Source organism: Colossoma macropomum, unplaced genomic scaffold, assembly GCF_904425465.1.
Source record: "Colossoma macropomum unplaced genomic scaffold, Colossoma_macropomum, whole genome shotgun sequence".
Lineage (NCBI taxonomy): Eukaryota > Metazoa > Chordata > Actinopteri > Characiformes > Serrasalmidae > Colossoma > Colossoma macropomum.
This window is the reverse complement of record NW_023494796.1, coordinates 31,094,991-31,122,179: the sequence shown is the minus strand read 5'-3', so window position 1 is coordinate 31,122,179 and position 27,189 is coordinate 31,094,991. Positions and strand designations below refer to the sequence as shown.

Here is a 27,189-nt window from a genome sequence, read left to right as displayed (position 1 = left end):
TAGCTCAGCAATCCATCTGATCTAAATGTCTGAAACAACCTGTTATGTACATGAATAAGGACTCACGTATATTTCTGTCCGACAACAAACACAGCAAGTGACGTACTAAATGTGCAAGGCATCCATGTCCAATCTCACATGGACACTGGGGATGCCTTTGAGACACATGGACATCCCAGGTAAAGGTCTCGCTCACTCGCTCAGTGATCAGATCACTTGAGACGGGTGTTAATACTAAGTATAAACAGGGCATGTGATGTAAAACCTGCTAAATATGGATTTTTTTAAATGGTTCAGTAGAGTATCAAGCGTTCCACTATTGTTCCCTTTTTTGGTACTACAAAGAACCCTGATTGTTGTGAACACATGTGACACTCTTCTCAATGGAATTTCTCTCAGTAAGGCTGTTTTGTCTCTGACTACTGATGAGCAAATGCTATTAAAATATGCAAATTTGCCCACAAGGAGTGCTTAAATGTACAAGAAGCCTTAACTGCATTAAGCTATCACTCCATAAATCTCCATTAGTCAACATGACAAAGTCGTATTACAGAAGGGAAACACATGAGCTATATTGGTCAAAGCAAAGTAACAGGAAACCAGGTCATGCCCTGCACCATCTGATGTGTAAAAAAGATATTGGCAGACCGCTGCTGGCGGGACAAAGGACGAATCGATACATTGACGACTTGCAACAAGACGCGTGCTAACGAGCTAGTCATACAAACAAACACGTGATTCGGGTCTCGTGTTGTAGACTAGGTCTTAATTAAGTAGAGTGTTGCACATGCAAGCTGGGCATGCGAGGTGAAGACACAACCACACAGCCAGGGTTGTTGAGACAAAACAGGGTAACATCTGGCGCTTCTCAACAGGAACAGGAGACGGCTACGCTGCTGCTTACGGTGAATGATAAGCAGCTCCAGGGTCGTTACCAGGATGCAACTCCAAAATCTCCAAAGCTTCTTCCTTTAATAGGAAATAACTTTCTGAACATTAAAGTTGTACATAGACAACAGAAACCAAAGCAGTGCAGTAAATTTTAGGGTTTGTAAGATTTATGTATGTGTATATATTTATTAAATCTGTAAATAGAAACACTACCGTTCACATACTTGATACCCTCATCTGCAATACCATAGCTGCTCCATTCTTTTATATCCACCCTTTTTATTTGACCTATTTTACTTTTCTATTTTCTTTTAAGTTATTTTATAGCTTAATTTTATATTAACGTTTATCATTTTAAATGATAGTCTTTCTTTTAATATCTTGCATTTTATATTAGCCTATATTTTTGCCTTATTTCTAGTTTAATTTTTTTTTTGTTTACGCACCGTTCAAAATTAGCCTAGAACTCGGTAACAGCACTATCTGCAGAACTGCAGCTAAGCAGTAAAATAAAGTAGAGGGTAAAACAGATGACGAAGATCAAGTAGATTAAACGAATTGCCCTTTTACGAGGGAATTTAACAGTAACTAAACTGGTATGTGTGAGTTGAAGCTTAACAATTCCGATAAAATTCCCAGGAGGGCTGATGTGTGAACAGAAGGCAAAGTGTAGCACTTTTGTTTACAGTTGGGTTCTCAGTTTTTGTCTGACTTAAACAAAGAAACCACTAGAAAAATAAATGTTTACATTTTTTGGCCCTAAATGCTACCTATCTATCTGCTACAGCTGTGTTAGTGACTGCCTGAAAATTGTGAAAACTGAAAACTGCCTTAGATTCTACTTCAATTTTCCAGGCTTTTTTTCCCTCCATCTTCATCATACATTCAAGACAGCCAATCACTTGAAGTCCCTACAAGAATGGCCTGCAATTTGCTGCTGTTTAGGTATGTTACATGTCATCCACTCATAGCCACTGAATAGCCTGAGACAAAGCCTACAGTCAGATGAGACTGAAAGCAGTGCACTGTAGTGTGGGCAGCATTGGTAGGGACCCATATACTGTCTAGATACAGCACTCCTGTTGCACCAATTTTTTTTTAGACTTAACCAATCATCAAAAAACACCCACTTTAACAAACCTAAAGATTCCACCAAAGTCAATTTTATGAATTACTAATGTGCGAAAAATAGATAAATCCCTCCCAGAATCTCAATAGCTGGCAATATTAAACTGAGGTATTCCTGCAGAAGAACATGATGGCCCACCTGCAATCAAATGAGGCAGTTTACATGTATAATATGAATATAAATGTAATGTTTGGAAGATGTTTCGGGTTTGATATTTGAGTGCAGGAGTAATAATGCTGCTTTTTTCCCTGTAGAAGGCACCGCTGCATGGCTGTGAATGTCGTGACCAACAGGGTGACAGCTGGCATCCCTCAACAGGAACAGGAAGCGGGTAACAGAGATCATTACGGTTATGCACTGGTGCTTACAGAGGACGATAATGCTCCTCTGGCACACGCAGCACACAGTTCCACACAACAGCACAATATCCCCACCCTAACAAATCAGAACACGCATACAAACGTACGAACGCCAGCTGCCCTTTAAATGGTGGGGTCATTTCATGATGAATGGTCCAATAGGAAAAGGTTAGAAAACAAAATGAAGCCTTTTAAATGGTTTTTGTGTTGAAGGTTCATTTCCAGGTTCTAGGAAAAGCAGTTCAACAATATAGAATCTTTACATTGTGTTGACTTTCAAAAGCTTCTTGAAACTCAAATCGAATTTAAAGAAAAGGTTCATTAAAAAAAATCCATTTAAAAGTTTCTTTAGGATCCGAAACTTTTTTCTATGGCATCAGTACAAGGAACTTCTTGGCACTTTTTTGTTGCTTAACAACAATAATAATAATAATAATAATAATAATAATAATAATAACAACAACAACAACAACAACAACTATCTACTGAAAGACTCTTGATCTATGATATTGCTCCCAAGCAACCAATAAGAAATGGATCTGTTTTCAATTAAAAGAAAAATTAAATATGTACTTTTAGTAAAACATATTTTACAAAATTAGGAGCACTGTGTTGGTCCTGACATTGCAGGTTAGCCTTGTTTTTCTCCAGTTTTCCTATATAGTCAGGACAGTTTTGTCCTCATACTATAAGAAAACAAAACAAACACTTTCTTTCTCCTCGTCTCACACACACACACACTTCAAAATGAGCCCTAGTTGCGGAGCGATAAACAACCCTGCTGGCACACTTTTTCTTCCTTTCAGCTCTCCCTTGTTCCCTTGCCAGCGCCTGCCTCACACCCCCTTTTCCACTCTTTCTTCCTTTCACTCCCACCCAGGCACCAATTTGACCCCCTCAGTTCAGCTCTCTGCACTCTCTTGTCTTGAATAAGTTGCTCTCATATCTTTGGTAGCGAAAACAGCGAGTCCAAATAGTCCTGCAAACACATTCAGGCAGGAAAAGGACCAATGCACCTCCAATAGCCAAGACGTGGTATGCCATGTGTACATTTATGCATATTCGTTATCACCTCTTCTCGAAAAAACAGCAAGATGATCACACATAGATGATTGACAGCTGGCTTTGTGAAGCCACTCAGAAGACGGCTTAATATGTGCTGCAATTTAAAAATAAAGATCCTTACATGATTCTTGGCTAGGATGTGTAGATCTGGGGGAAAAAAATCAAACTGGTAAAGAACCTAAACATTACGCCTATCGCATTTACAAAAGGGTTCTTTAAGAAACCAAGTTGTTTTTCTACGGCATCGTTCTAAAGAACCCTTCTGTGCCTCCTTTACCTTTAAGAGTGGAACATTCACAGCATTGTCTGCAGTGTAATTTCCTCACCGCTCATTTCACTACATTCCTTCTCATAATTGTGTCGTCTTCATTAAGCAAATGTTTAGTAACACTGTCATCTAAGGGCTGAACCTGAACATGTATATACATGAGTGGCTTGGAATACAGAGTGACATTTACACCGATCAGGCACAACATTATGACCACCTCCTTGTTTCTACACTCACTGTCCATTTTATCAGCTCCACTTACAGATAACAATTACTTACACACCACCACCACAAGAATGATCCACCACCCAAATAGTACCTGCTCTGTGAGGGTCCATGGGGGTCCTGACCACTGAAGAACAGGGTAAAAGGGGGCTAACAAAGTATGCAGAGAAACAGATGGACTACAGTCTGTAACTGTAGAACTACAAAGTGCACCTATATAGTAAGTGGAGCTGATAAAATAGACAATGAGCGTAAAAACAAGGAGGTGGTCATAATGTTATGCCTGATCGGTGTACATACAATTAGGCAGACGACTGAACAAGTGCAAAAATTTTAGATTTTTGGTCCAATTTCATGGTAGCTAGTTCTCAGTGATGTCTCTCCGACTTCATTGTATAACAGTCTGGTCTCCACTGAGCACACAATCATCTTTTCAAAATGCAGGTCAAGCTGCCGGTGACCAGTGAACCAGAATATTAAGTGGACAGCTCTCACACATGGCCATTCAGATACCCAGTGAGGTCAAATCAAACTAATTTTGATATTCAGGTATCCTTAGGAATTGAAGAATCAAAGAGATATTCGCTTAAGAGCGAGGAAGAAAAAACAATTTATATAAACTAACATGGAGAAACAATGAATGTATGGCAGAAGCTTTGCTGAATGTCAACATATAACCTCGTCACAGTCCATATCTATTATATAGACATATGATAAACTGGTGTGTAATTACGGATATAAAGGTTTTAAAACATAAAAATCAGCTTTTTGCCAAGTCGTTAGCCTGCAGATTGACAAAAAAGCAAATGGGCTCTAAGAGTCTTGCATAACTTGCTCACCACAATGGTGTTGCTTTCTGCAAGTACTGCCAGCTGTGAGTTTTTTTTCAACGTGACACTTTCTTTGACTTCCTATCAAGAAATCTAAAGAAAGAGTGATTTCTAAATTAAAACTGTCACCGATTCGCTCATTTGTCTATTCTGAGGGTTTTTTTTTGGGAAACCACCGTCAACAATCATAAATAGCTATCTGTGCATCCTTTCAGAGTTAGGTGGGCAGGCAGGGGCCCAATGTTATGCATGGACCAATGCTCAAATGACTGGGTTTTTAGAAAACACTTCAAATCTAGGGGTCGAGATGTCTGGGGTTTGTTACAGGGCACAGCAGGCACGTTGTGTTCAGCAATTCTATTAATCAGAGCCAAATTAATCTGTGTAGTATATAATTACATCTCTGTAGCCCTTTATCTAACATTTTAACCAAAAATGATTAATTGAATCTTAACACTGAAAATCAATGCAAACCTGAAAATATGTGCATCATCATCATTAATATACCCCCACTTGTTTCCACTCGTTTCAGCTGAGCACCAGTTAGTCAGAATCAAACTTGGACTGCGGTGTGGGGCACTGTTTGGGTCTGTAGTCTGTCCCCTTAACGCTGGCAGCACTGTTTAACATTTAGCAAGTGTTGTATAGACGGTTTGACATTTAATAAATGAGTGTTTGACAATTCAATCTGATGACCATGTATGTGAACTAAACTTCCTGATTATTTTCAGTTCTGAAACAATGCAGGACGAGTGGCACAAAAGCAACACATTGCATTTTTGTCGCTTGCGACACTTTTATGCATTGGTGGAGACGGATTTTGCCAATGGTTTGAAGGTATGAAACAACCCTAATTTAAATCTTGCTACCTGGAACAGCACCGAACACAACTCCAGTCAAACATGTTCCCCAACAAGCTCCACCAGCTTTGGCGGGTACACTGCGCAGCTGAGACTGGAACACAGTAAAGATAAACACCCCCCCAAAAATACAGTTCTGAAAGTTCACCAACCCTGAAGTACAACTGCAGTTAAACTGTAAAACTAAACCATCATGGATTCACAACTCCAAATACTATTTGCTGACATGCACGGTTCACTCTCTGGTTTTAGAACAATCAAGTGTCACTTCATTTTCTATTAAGCTAACGAATACACTGACCACTCAAAACACAAGGATCACCTGAAACATGACCTAATGATTTTAAAGGCACAGTACACGATTTCAATCCCATACACTTTTTTGTCAAATTCATTGAACACCTCCTCACGGTCCACTAGCTCTGTTCTTTGTGCGCACCAGAACGTACACAGCCCTGGTTCTGTAAATGGGAAATAAACAAAGTGTCTTGGACCGAGACACACACTATGCCAGCCAATCAGCAATAGGGGACACTCGTACTTGTGCACAGGACGGGGGACCACATGCTGAACTCTACCGAGGCCGAGAAACAGCCAAAGAGGAGAAAATCTGAAGAACCAAGATTGACAAAAGAAGTTTAGTTGACCAGGCAAGGCGGTGTCAACAGTGGAAAGACCTCCAACAGTTAACAGTGGGGTGCTTCTGCGGTGGAAAGCCCTCAGAAAGTAGGCTCAAGTTGGCTTCCTATTCGCATTTTGCAGTTCCACCTTAAAAATGGTGCAGCAGCAACTGCTGCACCATTTAAGGTGGAACCAGAAAATTCAAACAAGAAGCTGAGGCACTTGAACATTGCCTAACTGCTGCATAATTTTAAGGTTGAGTAGGAGAATTCGAACAAGAAGCTGAGGCACTTGAACATAGCCCAACTGCTGCATCATTTTAAGGTGGAATGGGAAAAAATGTGAACAAGAAGCCTAGGTGCTGGAATGTACCTGCTGCACCATTTACGGCGGAACGGGAACAAGAAGTTGGCGAAAAAGAAGTCGACTTAAGGTAAAGTGAGAGTTGAAAGGCATGAAAAATTATAAGGAGGTTGTAATGTCTCGGCTGTTTCTGACAGGCGGGTAACATTAGCTTATTTTTGCTGTTTCACTGAAACAATAGGTCAGTATTCTTCTGTCCCAGTGTCGTTTGCCTTGGCAATGCGTGTCCATGAATTTGGGGGGGCGGAGCTTCTAAAAGAGCACTGAACTTAGGGGTATGTGTGTGTTGCTGTTGAGCTCAAATATCAATCGTTCTCCAGAATTATATACTGCGCCTTTAAGTGAAAGCAATGAGAGTACATAGCTTCATATTGCTCTTGATGGATCTTCAGAGAAACCCAATACCTTGTGTGTGTGTGACTCCAGTTAAATTAAGCATGCTTATGCAATGTCAGAAAAAAGTAACAAATGAAGCAAAAATCTCTTCTGGATCTGCGACTGGACGAGCAACTCGGTGGCTTCATTTTCTTCATTAACTATTTTAGCTTGAGTTGACGAACCAGTTTATCTTTATTCAGTGGCTGTAGATCAGTTCTGGCACTCATACCAAGAAAAGTGGAAGTAGGTTAGTCCAAAACAGAAACGATGAAGGCTTCTCATCTCGCAATAAGCTGCAACAGCTGTGCGCCTGGAGCAATGTGGCAGTGATTTACAGCAATCTGAGATCAGTTTTGGAGGTTTCCTTTCGAACGGTCACGGCTGGAGGCTGGATTCAGCCCGGGCAGAAAAAGGTGCCCTTGCTTCTGGAGCGAATGTAGTGGAGAAAAGGACATTAAGTTTCAAATCGAGCCAAGAAAGTATCAGAGCAAACCCAAACAGCAGATGAAGGTCAAGTGGACAGTGAGATAAAGAGAGAAAATGATTAGCGTATATGATCTATAGAGCGGAATTAGTGTACACATGTTCAGAGCATGTGTAGGAAGCGTGTCTGCTAAGCTTTGAGGGATTATTACAGCATTGTGAGCTTCTTGCTAACTCTCATCTCCCCTCCCCTCCCTTTCCAACACGCGCCATGTTGAGATGACCTTCAGCACAGTAAGGAATACTACTCCCTCCATCTTACTATCTCAAAGGCTTGTTTCCTGTTTCCCTGTTCTAGAAGTCTAGAAGGCAATTCTTGGTGTGGGGTTTCTGGTTAGCGAGTGCTCAAGTGGTATGCAGGGTGTCGTTTAGAGTTGCAGTACGGGCCACAGGGTAGGCCATATTTAGGGGTTATTAAGGAAGTATTTTTAGGCCCTCTGTTATGGGACACTTGGGTATGCTACGCTATGACATTTTGGGACAAGCTGGAGGTCAGTGAACATTCTCAGTTTTGCGTGATTATGATTAATCAACCCCAGAGCTCTCCACTGCTGTCAATACTCCGGAGAGCCTCAAAGTCATATTTAGCTGCACTGACCAAAAAAACATGAGAAAAATGGTTATTTGGCATGATAACAGAGTAACATAGAAGAGCCTGTCACTGGATATTTGTTTAAAGAAACCATTTTTGTAAACAAGATCCAAGAGTGTGATAAATTTGAGGATATTTTTGTACATCTGTGGTGCACAAAAACCCCCAATGCCCACGGAAACTTGTCAAAAAATTTTTCAAAAACATTTTGCTGTTGTTGGCAGAAAATCTCGTATCGTATCTCGTTCTCCTGTAAAGTTACTATTTTGGATATACAGGTTTTCCTCCAACAACAGCAATTTATTAAATTATATTATCATAAAACCAACAAAACAATAGTTAACATGTAAAACTAATTACAGACCTTCAAACTTTACAAGATGACAAGCCATGACAAGTTAACATGCCTCTTTTGACATATGCCGTTACGAAAGTCTATTACAGCCTTTTAATCTACTCCTCATTTAATAACGTGATTTCTCATTGCTGCGGTCATATTCAATACATAAAGAACAACAGTTATCTACCAACGCTGAAAATTTTCAAAAACCGTTAGTTTGAGTCGCTTTTAACTGTTACTACGATAAAAATAATTAGTCGAGTAAATTAGTTAGATGAAACTAATTAGAGAACTGAGCCGGACGGGCCCGACTGGTGCTGCTAAATCTCTTATTGATCTGAACTCTGTTCTGAATGTGTCACGTCTCCTGCGGACACGGCTGAGCCTACAGCCAACCAGGCAGCTCAGGACTGCATTTCCCAGAAATTTAACTGTCCAAAGAGAACAAGAAACCAAAGTTTCTAAGGCACATAACAATAGCAGAACAATTTACAGTCCTTTAAAGAACTACATACACCAATTCTTTGTTGAGAAAAACAAATTAACCGTGCAAAAAAACATTTGTGCATTCATATTCGTCTGAGTGGTCACTAGTGATGGGCCGATCCACATTTTTTTCAGTTCCGATCTGATTCCGATACACAACTGCCGATACTGGTACAGATTCCGATACTAGAGCTCTTTTCAGTTTAATATTATTATTTCTATTGTTGGTGTTCTGTTTGTGTTTAATCTCACAATCACTAAGCATACCTGTAATGGAGGCTGCAGCTGAACTGCTGGTGTGTGACCCCCTGCACTCTCTCACCTGACGCTCCACACTCTGTAGTCCTTATATTTCCTAGTTCATCCAGTGTACAGTGAGACTTTTGAGAGACACTGGACTCACATCTGAGATCCAAAAATCTGTCGTGAAGCTCATGGCTTTAACATCTAACCGCGCTGCTAACGGTGATGACACTTGGCTGTACAGTCTGGGTATAGCAGTCTCTGAAATGTATTTCCTGGACGGAGATTATTCCTGGGCTCTAAGAGCTCCAACAGGCTGCAAAATGTGACATTTTCCACTACAGGTACAGGTTGGTCATTAAGAATGATGAAGCTGAGCAACTTCTTTGTGTTCCCTTTAGCCTTTGTGTCGTCTGCTGGAAGTGTATCGCATTTCTGTAAAGCATCAGCAAGAGTCACTAGCTAGCATGAACCTTTGGTACTCTTTCACACGAAACCTCTGCAGGTGCTGGATTAAAGTGGTTGTATTGTACGATGTAGTCACACTTCCACCCCTCGGCATGCTGGCCTTATACACATTACAAGTAGCTGACTAAAACATCTCCAAACAAACGACATTTTAGTCAAACCAACAGCAAATGTTATTTGCTCGCTCACTCAGAGACTGAAGGTGCTGCACGTTCATGGTAAGATGTGGAATGGAATCTGGATTGGTGACGTTTCATGTTACGTTATGGTGGGTTCATGGTCCAGCGCAAGCTACTGACTGGAACATGGACTGGCAAGTGGATTGGCCCTGTCTGCCCGATATCCAATGAGTGAAATACGTCAATATCAGTCCCTATACCAATACTGGATACTGGACTACTCTAGTAGTCACCATCCTATAAGCTTTGCCTCCACTACAGAAAACTTGAACCTCTTTACAGGGCTGATAAATGCTCATGGTTAAAACACTGTGTGAAGCACTGCTGTACAGCATCTCAAAAATTCTCTATCACTTCATCTATCCTCCCTGGGAGGCAGCTTGTTTTAGAAAATTACTAAACATGGCCTTAATCATCGGAATAAGACGCTGGGGTGATGCCATTACTTACCCTTTAAGGTGTAAATCTCACTGAGAGTCTTGCCCATGGAACATTTGCAAGTGGATGAGATTAACGTATTTTAAATAGCAAGAGGCGCCGTCTTTGAACTCCTCACTCCATCACTGCTCGCTCTCATACATCAGCGTCACTTGGCCAAGTTTCTAGCCGTATGTATTATAAGTACGTGCTATTTGGGACAGTTTAGTCATACCGAGGTGTGAGGACAGTCGAGGTATGTTGTGGTTACGCCACAAGGCTGAGTGAGGTGCATTTGTATAACCACAGCAGTGGGAGAGGAAGAAAAAGGGGAAGAAGGAGATAGACAGAGAGAGAGAAAAGGAGAGAGAGACCTTTAACAGTTAGTGAAAAGTAAATGTCATGTAGAATGTCACAGCGGACTGTTAGTGTGTGGAGGTTCACACAGTCAAACTGAGAGCATATGTGTGATCTGTAGATATCTGTGTGTGTGTGAGTGAGAGAGAGAGAGAGAGAGAGAGACAGAAAGAGGAGGAGAGAGAGAAGGGGAAAGAATGTGATGGAGGTCATAACATTGATAGGCTCTACTGTGTTTACAGACTTGAAGTGAACCTGACAAAATTGTCATTTTTAGCTCACGTCTCTGGTACAGACCTTTGGTAACAGGCCTCACTGATACTGTTGAATCTGAAACCCGAACCGAAACCCGCTTGCACTCCTGCAGAATGGCTGCGCTCACGGTCAGTGTGTTGTTGAAGAGACGAGGTGCTGGTTTTCCAGCTCAAAACACTATTGCAAGCTCTACGTTGTATGTGGTCAGCGCGCTTCTTAGCTGATTAACAACCAGGTCATAATGTTTCCACAAACGTCATAATTGATGAAAAAACGTAAGTGAAATTTAAGAATTGTTGTTGCTTGTGTGCCGTACACGTCATTTCAAAATAAAAAACTAATCAAAAATTCACAAAGTTTGTGTACATGGTCACCAAATATGGGCAGACAGTACACGGTTTTCAAGTCATCTTTCAATACAAACAAGAAATTAAAGCGGTTTCATGGTGCTGGCTAAGCGTACAATAGCTTAATTAGAAGGCCAAATGTGCCACACACCACACCACAGGCTTGGTTCCAGCTAACTGATGCTAAATTGATGCCCAGAATATCTGAGAGTGCAAAGTCAAGTGAAAATCAAGCGTTCTGTGGTGTGTCGCTGTGCCACTGTCGTGCTTAGTTTTCCTTGTAGATAGTGGCCTTTTTAGGTAATTAGCAACCAGGTGGTCATGTTCTCTCAAACGCTGTGAATGACGTAAAAGTAAAAAAGCATAGTAAGTGATCTAAAAATTTATGCTGCTTGTGTGCCGTCTGTATCTGTATATTTAGTTTCCATACATGGTCACCAAATAAGGCAACATAGTGCACGATTTTCAAGGCATTTTTAAAAAAGAAAGAGGGAAACTAAAGCTGTTTCGCAGGCCAAATGTGCCACACACCACATCACAGGATTGGTTCCAGCTAACTGATGACAAAACCATGCCCATTAGAGCATATCTGTGAGTGCCAGGTCAAGTGAAAATCGAGCACTCTGTGGTGAGCATAGCTCTAATCTATCACTGTGCCACTGTCGTGCTTAGTTTTTTTCCCTCCTCTTTCTATCAGCGCCACCTATCGGTGAGCTCCCACATCACCAAATCAGTGATCCCTCTAAAACGTGTGAAATCTGCTTAATTGGCGGTTCATAAGTGGAACAGAAATTTGACTTCATAATTTTGAAACACTCAACAATTCTAAATATAGCACCATTTTTAAATATTGCTGTATACCTTATTACCGTTATTCCGCTCAACCCTTTCAGGTCCCACTGGGCTCAGCTTGTACGCCTCTAGTGCCTGGTTGTATTAGGCAATGATCATATCATTCAAAAGGCAAAATTTTTTGTTTTCCCACAATCTCCTATCAAAATGTAGTGACTTCTGCCCACCTCCGAAGCATCTTCTGATCGTCACGGTCATCACGCACCAACGAAAAAACGCTGAGCTAACTCCAACACCCCTCCCTGATACCTTGTTTCATTAGGAATCCTCCAGTGTATGGACAATTACCCCAGATAATTATGTCTCTGCAATTACTAAAAGAAAAGAAAAAGCACTTAAAACAGAAAACCACACATCTATTGTCATCCTACTAAAGGTTTTTGTTGAGTCAGTGCCTTTTACTTCGTACAGGGAAATTACTTTCTGTGGTAAACGACCATATTCTACAGATGCAGCACACAGAGTTAAGGTTAAAAATGCTGGAATATTTTTTTAACTTGTGAATACAGAAAAAATTTGTGCATTTGTGTGTGTGTGCGCTGATGTTAGCCGGGGACACAGGTGTGTGTTCACTGGAGTTGAAAAGGTGATGCTCAATGAACCTCTCACACACACACACACACACACACACACACACACACACACACACAAAAGCCTCAGTGTACACAGAACGCTTGCTCACTCAGCTATGCAGTAGAAATATGTTGACAGTGCAAGTATTCAGAGTGATAATATTGACCATACCGACCGTGAGGAATTTGAGTGCATGTTTAGACCTAATCACAAAATATTGTATTTGTCTTCTTACAATGTCAGGACAAAAATGTCCTGAGGTATGTGCTTCTCGGGTTACTTTTTAAACCTATAGAGGCACTAAAATCAGATCCAAAATCCACTTCAGGTTTGATTACAGCCGTATAATATCACAGCATGATATAGCAGTGTGTGTGACAGAGGCGAGCTGGTTTGTGCCAGAGGAGCAGAGGCTAGCTAGCTAGTTGTGTAGTTAAGTTAAATTACAAAATTTCTTGGTCTTTAAAGAAAAAAGGACCAAAAAATTTCAGAAAACTGAAATAGTTTTGCTAACATTTCAATATGCTATTAAAAACACCTCAACCTCTAACATGCTATTTTACCACTACCATTACATTGACAAGTACAGGGAGATTCACTCGAAAGAGGCCCCGAATATTCTGCTGGAACTCCCAATAGGATGAAGCAATCTGAAAAAAAAAATAAAATACGCTACATACCTTGACGTATGTGTAATCGATTGCGTTACATGCAATCCTGGAAGTGAACTCCGATTTCTGCCAGACACATTTAGACACGGCGCTCCATGTTCCTGAATGTATCGGCAAGCATTAGAGAGGTTAAATGTTGCGACGGCTGGCCGGCGCCTACCCCATCGCTCCGATGCAGGGGCATCCTGGCTTGTTCGAGGCTCCGTATACTGAGGAGCTCATTGCAAGTTGTTTCGTTCAGATTGCTTCGTCCTAGCGAGAGTTATTACAGAACATACGGGACCTCTTTCGAGTTAATCTCCCTGTACAACTAGTCAGAGATGACAAACAGCCAATTTGCTACAGCACTCTTCAAGCCTTGATAATCAACAGCAGATCTATTTGGACTTTCTTATAGACTTGAGCATTCAAAACAACACCTGGTTTTAGTTTAAGAAGTTTTTAACACTATATAATTTAAATCTTACACATTATACTTGACATACTGTAAAGCACAAAAAGTTCTAATATAAATTAACTGATAACTGAATTAATGAACTAATTAAATCACGACTGCACTTCTTAAAAGTTAACGTACAGATCATGCGAAAGTGAATTCACATATATATACAGAAGGACAAAAATACTCTTGGGCCATTTCTATTGGTCCGTTCATCAAATTATGCAAAAAATAAAGTAACAACAAAATGGAGATACAATGTTTTTCTACAGCAGCGATGATACATGCATGAATCCACGTCATGATAAAACCATGTACTTTTATATGTGGCTATAAAAACTTTTTTTCTGTTTTTCTACTCGTCTGTCTCCAATATTCAGAGAGAAAAAGAAGCTTGGACGAAGGAAAGAAAAGGCGAAGAGAAAGTGCAGCACCAGCCACCATGGAGACACAGAGAGGTGCCAAAACACTCCTTGCTGTCTTTTTTTTTCCTCTCCCTCCCTCCCTCGTTCCATCTTTTCTATGTTTCCCACGGCAATGGAGAGGCATACATCACTCCATTTCTCCAGCTTTAAAAGAGCAGCTGAGTGGAGCCAGAACAGCAACAGCAACAAACACCTTCACTCCAGCTTTCATCTCTCTCTCCAGTGGCCTCTACCTACTTTGCGTCTTCTGATCTGTCCTATTGTCTATTCAGCCCCACACACCTCAATATTTGGGTCACGCCCGTTCTTTCTTGTACGAACAATAGTTGGAGGTTTTGCTGTGAAGCTGCTTGATGTGCTGGCAGTCTTGCAGGCTGGAGAGTGGAAAGTGATCACTGGGAATCATAAGTGGTTTCTGTGACTCTAATGGGGGAATAACACTACAGTCAGCTTTAGATTAGATACAACTCTGAGTTCATGATTGAATATGCTTACAAAATTTTAAACAAGGAAAAATGATGACTGCTCATTTTCTTCCACAACCTACTAATAAGACTAGAGTGTCTACAGTCACTAGAGTCTTATGTCTCAATGTACTGTTAATAGGGGACAGCATAACAGTCCATTTAACTGGATTTAGTGCAGCGCAGTATGTGAAATGTTTAATAAAATAACTGCATAGTTTTGATAGTTATTTTTTATGCAGCTCTGTTGTGGCATTCTGTCTGTTATCAAACGTGAGGCAAAACTACATATCCTGATACATATCGTAATCATAAAAAGTGCCATGATATTGTTTTTAAGCCATATTGCCTTCCCCTAATTGTTACACCCCTAGACTCTAGTGCTCACTACTGTAGCAGGCCTGGTACATCGGAATGGCATGGATTTCCTAGTCCTTAGACCTTTTAGTTATTGCATGATATGAACTTATCAGATACAGCTACATGCTACTGTTTCCAGTAGGGACCCACAATATCATATCGAAATATCGTAACATATTGAATCATATCGGCTTCAGACAGCTGTTTAGATTTGACATATTTCAAACTGATATTTATGCATTAATTGTACTCCAAAATAACAGAACGTTAAGTGATGCTAGGCAACTGTACTAAAATGCTCTCTGCATTGTATTCGTTTTACTACATTTGTATATAGAAATATAGAAATAAAGGCTTCATATTTATCCGTAATGCTAATCTATGTGTATCTATTCACCAAGCTTGTCATGCCAACTCGATTTTTAACCGATCTGTCCCAGATCATAATATTAAGCTGCACTATTTAGCATTTGGGGATTTGGAGACGTCTCTGGTGCAAATTTGTAATTGCATGCCGGCATCCCACGAGCCATCACGACACTTCACCGACTGACAGCTGGGCTCATCACCCAGAATGTGTCCGAGCTCACCGTAAAAAGGGTGCGGTCACTTCTTTGGTTCGCATCCTCAGATTCTTTAAACTTTGCTTTCAGACGTTTAACTGTTCTTTGACGCCGCAGCCTCGTCCTCCTACGGCCGCGTTCGGACATTTCTTTAGAAATGCCTTCAAACACACACAAATCAGATTTGAGCCACTTTTACCTGCTGTGTGAACAAAGCCTTTGTTACATTGGTTGCGCTTCAAACTCCAGAGTGGATGAATCTGATGTTTGCAATCAGATTGAAAGAGAATTCAGTCAAAACCTGGCAAAGGATGTGTCTTCAGAGGATGTAAGCACATTACCTAAAATGGTGATCATATTTTCTTCAGTATCTCAGGATTTTGCATTCGAGACCTAAACTTTGAGCCAGACCTTCTTCTTGACTAACCCTGACTTTTTAATCACTATTTCAACTATTTTTTGACTATTTTTTACAGTGACCTGCATCAGTGCAAGCACACCATATTTTTAGTGCATTCTTTTTTCTCCTGTCACTATAATGCCAATTCTTTCAATTTTAACAACTGTACATAGCGCTGCGTTAAATAACATCATTGGCATCACTGAAGTGCCGCTTTTTGCTTTCCATCACTGGAAATACTACTAAATTATTTGCCTAGTAGACACAGCCAAGCTACTTAACTTCCAACAGCGCTGCAGTAACAGCAATGCTATTAAAAGAGAGATGTTGTGTAATGATCGGTTAAAGACAGGTAAGTCTATCAGCAATTATCATTCAGGAGGTGAAGGTAGTTGTGCCCCCTCGATAATTTATTTTGCCTTCTTGCCTAATTAATCCTGCCGCCTGGCCCATACTGTGCAATCCCTGTGATAACACTGAGGAACCATGCAGTGTAAAATGGGATGCTGTCATTCTCTGTCGCTCTCTCTCACACATACAGACCATGCGGTCGCGACCTTGAAGCCAGGACACATCACTCAATCGGAAACAGATGACGATAACTTCATGTACGTAAATTAGATCGTGCCATCATGGCCATCTTTCCAGCACAGGAGCGAGAGATGACTAATCACTGAATGGCTTTGCTGATGTGAGCTAACCCAGATCTCCTCTCATCAAACTGTAGGCCAGGAGGATGAAGGCAGGAATCTTCTCGGTTTTCAAGCTCCTGTCATTCGGCCAAGAGGAACCCCCCGTACTTTTCGGCACACGAGACCTACTCGCCCCTGCGCACGTACGCACGCCGAGCAGTGGTACGGAGGAGAGAGAGAAAGAGTGAATGGAAGGAGAGAGGAGCCCACGGGCGGGTAAAAATAGCCCGTACGGAGCGGCTGGGACTGGGACGATGCGTGGGAACAGAGGGGTTATTGTGCTGCCTGGCCCCGCAGCGACTGTGTCTGGAGCCGAGCCACAGAGCAGAGGAGTTTGCAAAGTCACCTCTGTCACACTGTCACTGCTCCAGCCAACACTGTGTTTTAATGTTACTGTGTTAAACTCTTTAGCTGTGCTCAGGCTGGATTATTCTGACCTGAGGAGGAAGACGTCTTTAATTTAGGGGTGGTTTTCTCCAGACCCAGAGCTGCTTGCACCAGAAATTCTATATATTTGGTACTGAACCTTGACACAGTCCAGAAAACCCATCTCCGGTCCACCTGAAAACAGCAGCCTGGGGTTTACATTTCAGCGAACTAAGCACTACATATGTGGCGTGCCGTGTGTCACTGTACTCATTACTCTTTCAGTGCAATTTCGGAGATAATTCAGTGTTGTGGAACCAGCGATGAACGCGGTTCACTGCCGATGACGAATTCGCTCTTATTGAAGTAGAGAACGCAGAACGCTTTCTGCTCAGGGGTCTCCATCTCCTTGCATACTGAAGGGAGCCAACTTCCACTGACAGTCAGAAACCCTATGACCCCCTATTTCAATTGGATTGTGATTGGTTCCTAGGCGCCTCACAGTTGTAAAAATATGCCGCTTTGAAATCAGATCAACCTTTTTCTCACATCATTTTTCAAGGTTTTTTGTTCTTTACTTACACAGAATGAATTTTGTTTTTAGTAGATGCGCAACCCAACGTATGGAGCTATGCAATAACTGCAGTTTGGGAGCAGGACCACACATGAGGCTCCACCACCTTCCAATCTAATGTCCTAGAAATTTCCACTTCTGTCTTTCCTGTAACAAAGTTTTCACACCTCTCCACCACCACCACCCCATCTCTTGCCTGTTCCTCTTATTGCTCAATCCTACCTCTGGTCATCATGAGGGTCCGGCCTTCTAGCTTTAAGAGTTCTCTCCCCTCTTACAGTAATGCAGTCTTTCCTTAGACAACCATATGTAAAAAGTGTTTTCCTAACTAGTCAAAAAATTAATTACCATTTATCCTTCATAAATATCTCATTTGCATCTCACAAATTGCGTTTTCTGTGACAGCCTGCATGGATAAATCTTCTCAAGTGAGAAAGGCACATGATTTGTAGGCGTTCTTGCATGAGACATGCACCCAGCAGTAACTGCTGTTCATGATGGCTCGACTGTTGTGACATGAAGAGCTGCACCATCAATCACTCCACAGTTTGGAAGAAGTTCTCGTGTGAAAAACCTGTTATGACGACTCTCTCGGTCAAACGAGCTCAGAATTAATCCTGGGTGTAGCCTCGAGTGTTTTTTTTTTTATCATGTATGAATTCACAATTTATAGTTTTTATAAATCTCAGTGATAACTAGAGATGCTACATCAACACTGATAGGTCTCAATATCGGGATGATACCAGAAGCAAATGCTGGATTAGATATCAGAGGGAAAAAAAGAGAGAATGAATGCAATTCAATATATATTTATATATATATTTATAAATATATTTATTTTTCTGATACAGGGGTTGTGAGTTGACACGCTGTGAAACGAATACAAGTAGATAGATATTTTATGCTATAGAATGTGTGATACAAGGAACGGTTTCTATTGTTCTATTTAATACAATCATGATATACCAACAATTTTTAACCATGAACAGGAAATACAAACTTTGCTGCGTAGCTCTCGGAACTGGTTTGGTCAGCCTACCTTGGACGAAGCTTAAGTTAGCTTCTTATCCGAATGGAAATTACAGCCTGGCACCCGAAAAAAATCAAATAAGAAACTGGAACATTAGTTTTGTTTACCTTGGATGGTTGATTATCCAAGCTTTTTGAAACGAATGCACATGAAGCAAAACCCCATTTCCAAAAAAGGTTGGGACAAAATGTAAATAAAAACAAAATGCAATGGTGTGCAAATAATTTAAACCCTATATTTAATGCAAAAAAAAATAAAACAAAATGTTGAACCTAAAATTTTATTGTTTTTTTGAAAAATATTTTCCCATTTAGAATTTGATGCCAACAACATGTTCCAAAAAAGTTGGCACAGGGGCAACAAAAGGCTGGTAAAGTTGTGTAATGCTAAAAAAACACACCTGGTGGTTTATTGACAACAGGTCAGTAACATGATTGGGTATAAGAAGAGCATCGCAGAGAGTCTTTCAGAAATAAAGATAAGGAGGGGTTCACCACTCTGTGAAAGACTGCATGGGCAAATAGTGCAACAATGTTTCTCAACGTGAAAACAGCAAAGAACTTTTGATTTCATCATCTACAGTACACAATATCATTAAAACATCCAGAGAATCTGGAGAAATCTGTATGTAAGGGTCAAGGCCGAAAACCAGTACTGGCTGGTCATGATCTTTGGGCCCTCAGGCAGCACTGCATTAAAAACAGACTTGGTTCTGTAGTGGAAATCAATGCATGGGCTCAGAAACACTTCCAAAACTTTGCTTACTCACTTGGCTACCATTCTAACACTCTGAAATCCTCGGCTGTGTATGGTAAACATATAAAAATACAGTTACTGAAGGAGAAAGGTGTCCAACTTGCATGTGAAAGTCTAAAACTTCTGCAGATTCTTCTGATGACCTATTACTGCTGAGAGCTCACGTCCTGCACATAGTGCACATCCAGGCTATGAGGTCTGAATCCAGGTTGTCTATGATAATTTTAGGAAATTACACAGATACTTTGTCCTGTATGAATCAGCCAGTCAAATCTCCTACAAATTACATTACATTACAGAACTTCCGCTGGCAAAACTAATCCAACTCGAATAGTGCTTTCCTCTGTGTCAACCCCGTTACTCTGTTATTACACCATCACCCACTGATACACTGTCCATACACCAGGCATGTCTGTTGTACATCACAGCTCAGTCCAGGTGCCGTGCCAATATCTGTCACACTGTTTTACGCAACTCTGTGACACTGTCCACGTCCCGGGCCAATCCTAATACACTGTCCTAGTTCTGTCCAACAATAAAGACTAATCCTGCACTGTTACATGATCGCTGTCTCTTTATCCGTTCATTAGGCTCTCGACATATCACTTAATTCTTATACACACCGTCTCATTCTGATGGAGATCCGTTCTGCTGTTATCTCTGTTACTACGTTACGTAATGACCATCCTGAGTCTTCATTTCACTCATCTTTTTACTCATCCACCTCACAGATTCAACCTGCTACTGTTATCATTCAGTAACACTTGAGCAACAGAACAGTTTTTTCATAAAAGAGAAGTAGATCATTATCACAGCCACAATGTTAGTCTCGAAACTGTCGCAATGTCAGGTTCTGCTCAGCTTTTTCAACATTTGTCAGATTAACCCCAAAGTCATCTTGTTTCTGCCAGTCTGTGAAGCATTTTAGAGCCAGTCATGTTTGCCAAATTGTACTCTGTTTGTTTCTGGCTAATTCCAGTCTGGGTAGTTGTTCCGCTGCCACAGCTGCCAACCTAAAAGCTTGCTCAGGAGCCACGACAGATTGTTTAATGCGTCTATAATCTGTTTCTGCATGTGCTAAAGCACAAATTTAGTAATGGTTACCCACAGGATAAAGGCAGGTGTTACTCAGCAACCAGTGCTCAGCAGAACGACGCAGTTGTTGTGAGTAAAATGTGCTGGTAACATTAGGGGGGCAAAGATACAGAAATGTCACGATACAATATGTATTCCCGTTTTTGTATGTGATACGATACAGTTTCAATACAGGTTAAGAAAAAAATATATAATACTACCTTTAGTATTTATTTACTTATTACATTTTTTGTAATTGTGAAAAAGTTGTTTTTTTGTCCTCATAAAGCCAACAGTGCTTGTTGAAGGGACCGTAATTTCTTAGAAGACGAAGTTATTAGCCTGGATAACTGATACTCATAACACAGGTACGCTGTCACCGTTTAGTCTACCACTCGCTGTCAGTCACTACCGTACTCAACCCGGAAACGAAGCGTTCCCAAACAGAAGATGTGAGTGTGAGTTCATGCCGCTTCTTCCAGCTAAAGCTCGTTTTCTCCGCTTGCCATTTCAAAGAGCCTGGATAATCAACCATTCATGGTACACAATGCTGAAGTTATTATCTTATTCAATTTCTCGAGGAGTAAAATGAGTCGCCAAATATACTTTAGCAATGTCTGAAACGTGGACTTATATATTCCCTGTCTGAGTGGAGCGACCGGCGATCTGTTCTCCTGTGACCGAGATAAGTCGTGTAACTGTACTGTCCTACAGTGAACTCAGCTCTTTCCTTACATCCTAACCAGCTTTAGCAGCGTTAAATCACGTCTGCTCCTCACAGCTAAAGCACTGTCACTGCGCTCAGTCATATTTAAGTATTAGTGCATTCACAAGAAAGAAAAGTGAAAGAAAGAAGTGGGTTCATGTTAATCACAGCCTTGATTTAAACAAAAGTAAACTGAGGATGCTGTATGTGCGGAAATGGAGAGCGGGAGAACGCTAGCTTCCCAGGCTAGCTGTTTTTAGCAGCTGGCTAACTTGAAGCAGCGCTCCGTCACTCACATAGCACAGAGAATTGATGATACTGTAGATCAAACATGACAAAAGCACCACTTTCAGTTTAAACGTATCTAAAAGGAGAATCGGACTGCAGTTAATGCTTTTACACAGCGAGCATCAGATACATCGCGGTTCACCCCTCAAAGTACTATGATAGAATAGAGAAATCCAGTCGTCGGCTAGCTGGTGTCTGAATACCGTGATATACTCTGACATGGATGTGGTAGGAGTGATGGCATTAAGGCGGTGTGATCCATCACTGACCTACCGATCCAGCTAATGTTTGCTGTTCATATTAAGTTGACATTGTTGAGAAACTAAACAGTTTAGCACTGTTGTTGGCCACTTGTTTAGCATTTGTAACAGGATAGCCTATGACTCATCACCAGACAGCTAAAAATAATCTGTTTTCTTTCTTAAATTATGACTATTACAAATATTGCAGCACTGTCCCATGACAGATTGGTGAAATGTTCCACTGTTTGGTGAGTGTTTCTGTCTCATGTTCCGACCATAAAGGACAGTTTTAAACAGCAATTAACCACACAGGAGCAAAAATCTGCCTTCAGACTTGAAAGAAATAATGATTTGACATTTATCGTTATATGTATCGATATCGACTGATAAATTTTTTTATAATGATAACATTTTTGGCCATATCACCCTGCTCTACTATCACAACTTAAAAACTACCAGCATCTTGTAGCTGCTCTGATACTAAAATGCATGCGTTTGCCCAGTTAACCAACCAGAAGCTCACTTACAGCCTGATGAAACACCAAGATAAAAAAACTGCAGCTCTCCAAAGATGCAGCACGTTCGTAACACACACACTGAGACTGCCTGTGTGTTCAAAGCCAGTAAAAGTAAATCTGATGTTCATTTTTATGAGCTGTTTTGATTAAATGTATTTAGACATAAGATGTAGACCCATTAGACATTGCACATAATCAATGTGCCCAAACAATAATGTGCTGCGTCTGTAAATCCAACACCCCACCTGGATTCCCCCAAAGCAATCTTACAAGAGATCTTTCATTCTGTATAATTCATGTGACAATAAAAAATCTTCACATTAAGACCAGTGCAGTCACGTCAGGTATTGCAGTTGGCAGACTCCCCCAAAAATGAATTTGATGCTGTTAGCTCAACCAAACAGGCTCTGGATCTTGTGTGGGAGGGTGCAGAGTAGTGGTTCTGTAATTAACGGTGGACATTTGTGAATCTGTGACAATTTAATTGGTTAAAAAGGACGAAAAAAATGTCCAGACTGTCCATTGTTGCCAAGGACACCAGGCAATGTCGACAAGTAATGCTATATAATACAATCTAGCACAGTGTAGAATTTAAAGGTGTTTCATGGTGTGGCACCCAAACAACTTTCAAATATTGCGCAACACCTAGGCAGCCTAATAACATACCCAAAACAGACACCCTCCCCACCCATCCAGACTGTGCCAAAGCTAAATGTTGCCCGGTGTTGCCCATCAAGTCTGTATGCACAGTTAAGAGTCCCTTGATAACTGCAGTCCTACAAAACAACGCATTCGTGTGGCTTTAAATGCTGTATGACTCACTATATGGTGCAGCCACAGCCAGAGGCGCTACAGTCCAGCACCCCCCCCCCACCCAGAGAGAGTGAGTGAGCGAGGGAGAGAAAAAGAGAGTGGAAAAAACACGTCCAAGCAACACTTCCAACGTCCAACGTGTCTGAAAGCGTTTCAGTCGCCGTTGCTTGAACGAACACGTCTTCTGAAAACGTGGAAACGCTGTAAGCTGCTTTATTTGCTTCTTTTTGCGTGCTTTTTCGCGCACGCGCGTCCGACACACCTCTGTCTGACATTGACACGCGGTTGTCCTCGCGGGAGCGCGCACGCCGAGCCGCACGCGAGCGAGCGAGCAAAAAAACATACGCGCGCGAGAGAGACCGGCTGACTCGTTCCGACACCAGTGGGGAGTTTCATTGACTTGACCGAACCGATTCTTTCGAACTGGACGATTCAAATGATTCACTGATTCACAAGTCAAGCGCAACTTCATCATCTTCTCCTGCACGAAGCTACGGACGTAGCCAAACACACACAGCACGTACAAGAAAATATAGCCTTCCCTTGTTTTCGAGTGTCACCTTGCCCCTTGGAACTGAGTTACAGGGGGTTGTGGTTGAAATGTTCTCTGAAATGGGATCCTCAAGTAAAAAGAACATTACTTCATTAAGAGGCTTCTAGCGCTCTTAGCCCCAAGGAGGGTAAAGTTCAGCAACCTCGCTGCGTGGGGGGGGGGTGCAATTATTTATTATCACCCACCCGTAATTCTTCAGTGATATGAATCTGGTCAGATGTTCACCAGCTTCTTGTTCGAATGTTCCCGTTCCACCTTAAATGGAGCAGCAGTTACTAAGACAATACTGTGATTATCGTAATTTTTCAACAGAGAAAATTCTCTCATTTGTGGGTTTCTTTGGTCGATCACGCAGCCGTCTTGCTGGTTTTCCTTTTTTCCTCATAACCCTCTGTTTGGAGTCTCTGAAAAACCTCAGTTTGGAGGGCCATGCAGCCCTAACACTTCCTCCTACCCCTCTATCTCAACAAGAATCAGGACACCCTATCCCTAGACGTGAATGCAGAAAACAGAGGGGAAGGGCTGAGTGGTGGGGGCGAGGGGTGAAATGGGATTCGACCAGTACGGATACTGTTACATTAACATTTATGAAATGCAGAAGGTGGAATTAGATCCACACTAGAATAGCATTACATTGAAATATAATATTTATTTCACTAAATCTTCCCACTTCTTACAACATACTATAGATCTGTTTTGTAAAGGTTAAGCAATTTCAACTCACCGACACTCAACGGTTCTTTAGTAATGAAAACGCTTTTATATAGAACCATGAACACTCAAAGAACCCTTTTGCATGATTAAGGGTGCTATATAGAACCCTTTTGGAAAAGAGTTCTATATAGCACCAACAAAAGGTTCTCCTACTGTTACCACGTCAAGCTTGTTGCAACAGAAGAAACTTTCACAATGCAAAGAACCCCTTTGTAGGTCCTTTGAGGGGTCATGATGCTATATGAATCAATTTTCTTCACTGAAGAACACTTAGAGAACCCTTAAATAACCAAACTAAAGCTTTTTCATTATGGAACCAGCCAATCAGAAGCATAAAGGCCCAAACAGAAGATATTCAGGAGAAACACTATCCACTAGTGACCAGGAGTCAGAATAAACTGCATTTTGTGATAATAATAATAATAATAATAATAATAATAATGCATTTCATGCTTAAATGGTTCTCTGCACTGTCTTGTTTCATGCTTAAATTGTTCTTCAGATTGTTGGAGAATGTGTTCTATGTGGCTCTAAATAAAATCTTTTTGCAAAGGGTTCCATATAGCATCAAAAAATGGCCCGGCTGTTATGATGTCAAGCTTTCTGGTGCTATATAGAACCATATAAAACACGTTCTCCATCAATCTGAAGAACCATTTCACCATGCAAAGAACCCCTTAAGCACGCAAATGGCTCTACACAGATCTCGTGGTTCCAAACAGAACCATTACCTATATTAAATAACCATCTCTCAGTGTGTACAAAAAGTTCGATTCAGATTTGGGAGTCGGTTCGAATGAACGATTCACTCACGAGTCGAACGCCGCTGTCAGACAGACAACAAAGAGAAAAACCCAGAAAACAAAGAGAGGAAGAAAGGAATCACCAATTCCCTCCACTCGACTGCTATCACGACTCGTCGCTGGTCCACACAAGTTGTGTGTGTCTGTATGCATGCGTGTGTGTCCGTGTGTGAAACGGCCAGGCTTCAGTCGACTGAGCTGTCAAAGGAGCCGTCAAGTCAGAGGGGGCTTACTGCGACCCCTCGGTGGGCTTCAAGGTCTCCCTCCTTCAGGTTTTACGTGCAGACACACGCATACACTCTCCGCACCCCCTTAGCTAACGTTAAGAGTCAGAAGGCGCAGTTCATCTCAGAATTTCACTGACTCAGGCAAAAAAACAGCCGTGTGTGAATGCAGCATATGCGCTGCTATTTCAGCCACAGATGACCACACGAGTCTGCATGTGGAGATATGCAGCCCACACCAACACAAACAGCACATGTATAAGACTTACTCACCTCAAACACATTTTCTCCCATTAAAATGTCATTTTTAATTTTTTTTCTGTTATCTCGGCGACCGCTAAAGTGTCAGAAAGCCCATGTGAGCTCATGTTTACAAATTACGAGTCTGAAGTCAGCTTCTTACTCGAAATTTCCCCGTTCCACCTTAAATGTGCAGTTAGTTGCTGCACCATTTAAGGTGGAACGGGAAAATTCGAATAAGCAGCTCACTTCAGCTTCGTGACTCAACGTAGCCTTCTGAAGCCCAAACATGCGAGCAAATGAGTTTTATTCAAATGTGACTAATTTATATTACTCTAGAAGTAACTGTTTACCTTTTTTGCTAAAAAAGACACTTAGTTTATCTTCTAAGGTGGAAAAAATCAAGTTTTATCGTTAACATGATGCAGCGAATTCAGATGAACAACACAACACTGAACTTACCCTGCAGTCAAACGAAAACGACGGTTGAGAATTCAAACTGTCTCAATATGTAACGTTTAAATTACACAACTCGGGACCCTCTTCGCCTTGCTGAGGTTTATTTTCCAGTCTCGTCCTATTTTCCCCTCAGGTTTTTCTCTTTCTCGCCTTCTTTTTCGTTATTTTCGCCTCCCGTTTCTCCTCACGGAATTGTCCCGTTGTTTCGTCCTTTCTCGAGCCAACAGTCAGAAAAATCCTACAGAAAATATGGAGCCGTCAATCAAATACGGCGGGCGAGCTTACCTCCAGCAAGAGCGGGGAGCTACAAGGCCACACGAACACTGATTTACAATTTCTAAGACACATTTGTCGGAGGATTTTGTGTTTGTCCAACGTTCAGAAGTAAAGATAGATGGTTATGGATAAATTTGTAAAAACAGCCATCGCTTAATGAGAAAAAAAACACGCCACTCTCAGCGCTACTCACCCTTTTTCCAATAATGGTATGCGCCAGTTGTTGAAGTAGCTTGTGGAACAAAACGCGCTCGCATTCCAAGGTTCTGGTTACAGCTGGGAGGCAGAGACGGTGAGGCAGGAGACATTCCTGTCAGGACGACCAGGTTACACCCTCCAAACCTCCCAGGATCCAGGATGAACTAACGAGGCTTCGTTTTCGATGAGGAGGTTTAGGCGTAGTGTGTGTGTCTAACCGTTTTTACTGTCTGTAAGGTCGTAAAGGGGAACGCCACCGATTTTTCTAAAATTCTGCCCAAGTCAACGGTTAAGATGTAAACAAAGTCATTCAGACTGGTTTGCTTCGTTCTAGAGAAACTTACCGAGTCAGATAAAAACTATTTAAAAAAGTTATTACATGACATGGTAAGATATATGCTGCCTGGCATGTCTGACACATTGTTTTATGGTAAGATTTTGGCCCAAAATGTATTTCATCCATTCATGGCGGAGGGGTACGTGTAGGGCGTGGTGAGGCAAAATAGTCCCCCCAAAAATGTATTTTTTCACATTTATGACTTTTTTTAGATAGATAGATAAATAAATAATCAACTTTTTTCAAGCACATCCATTCATGGTGCAGATGTACACAAAAGGTGTTGTAAAGCAAAATAGCACCCAAAATTTTTTTTGAGATTTAATACTATTTTACCATAATCAACATTTCATATAAACACTCAGAAGACGCTTGTAGGTTCACTGGTGGTTCTGGATAGTAAATAAAATGGCTATATTTGTG

At 41.2% G+C, this 27,189-nt stretch overlaps 1 protein-coding gene across 1 annotated transcript in view; it reads right to left on the bottom strand.

The window, feature by feature from the left end:
* The window catches only part of ndrg2 (NDRG family member 2), a 49,450-nt gene extending 23,239 nt beyond the window's left edge, over positions 1-26,211 (bottom strand). The window contains exon 1 of the mRNA XM_036583324.1: positions 25,959-26,211. The gene's annotated coding sequence lies outside the window, so the exon portion shown is untranslated. The remainder of the gene's footprint in view (positions 1-25,958) is intronic.
* Positions 26,212-27,189: the final 978 nt, after the last annotated feature.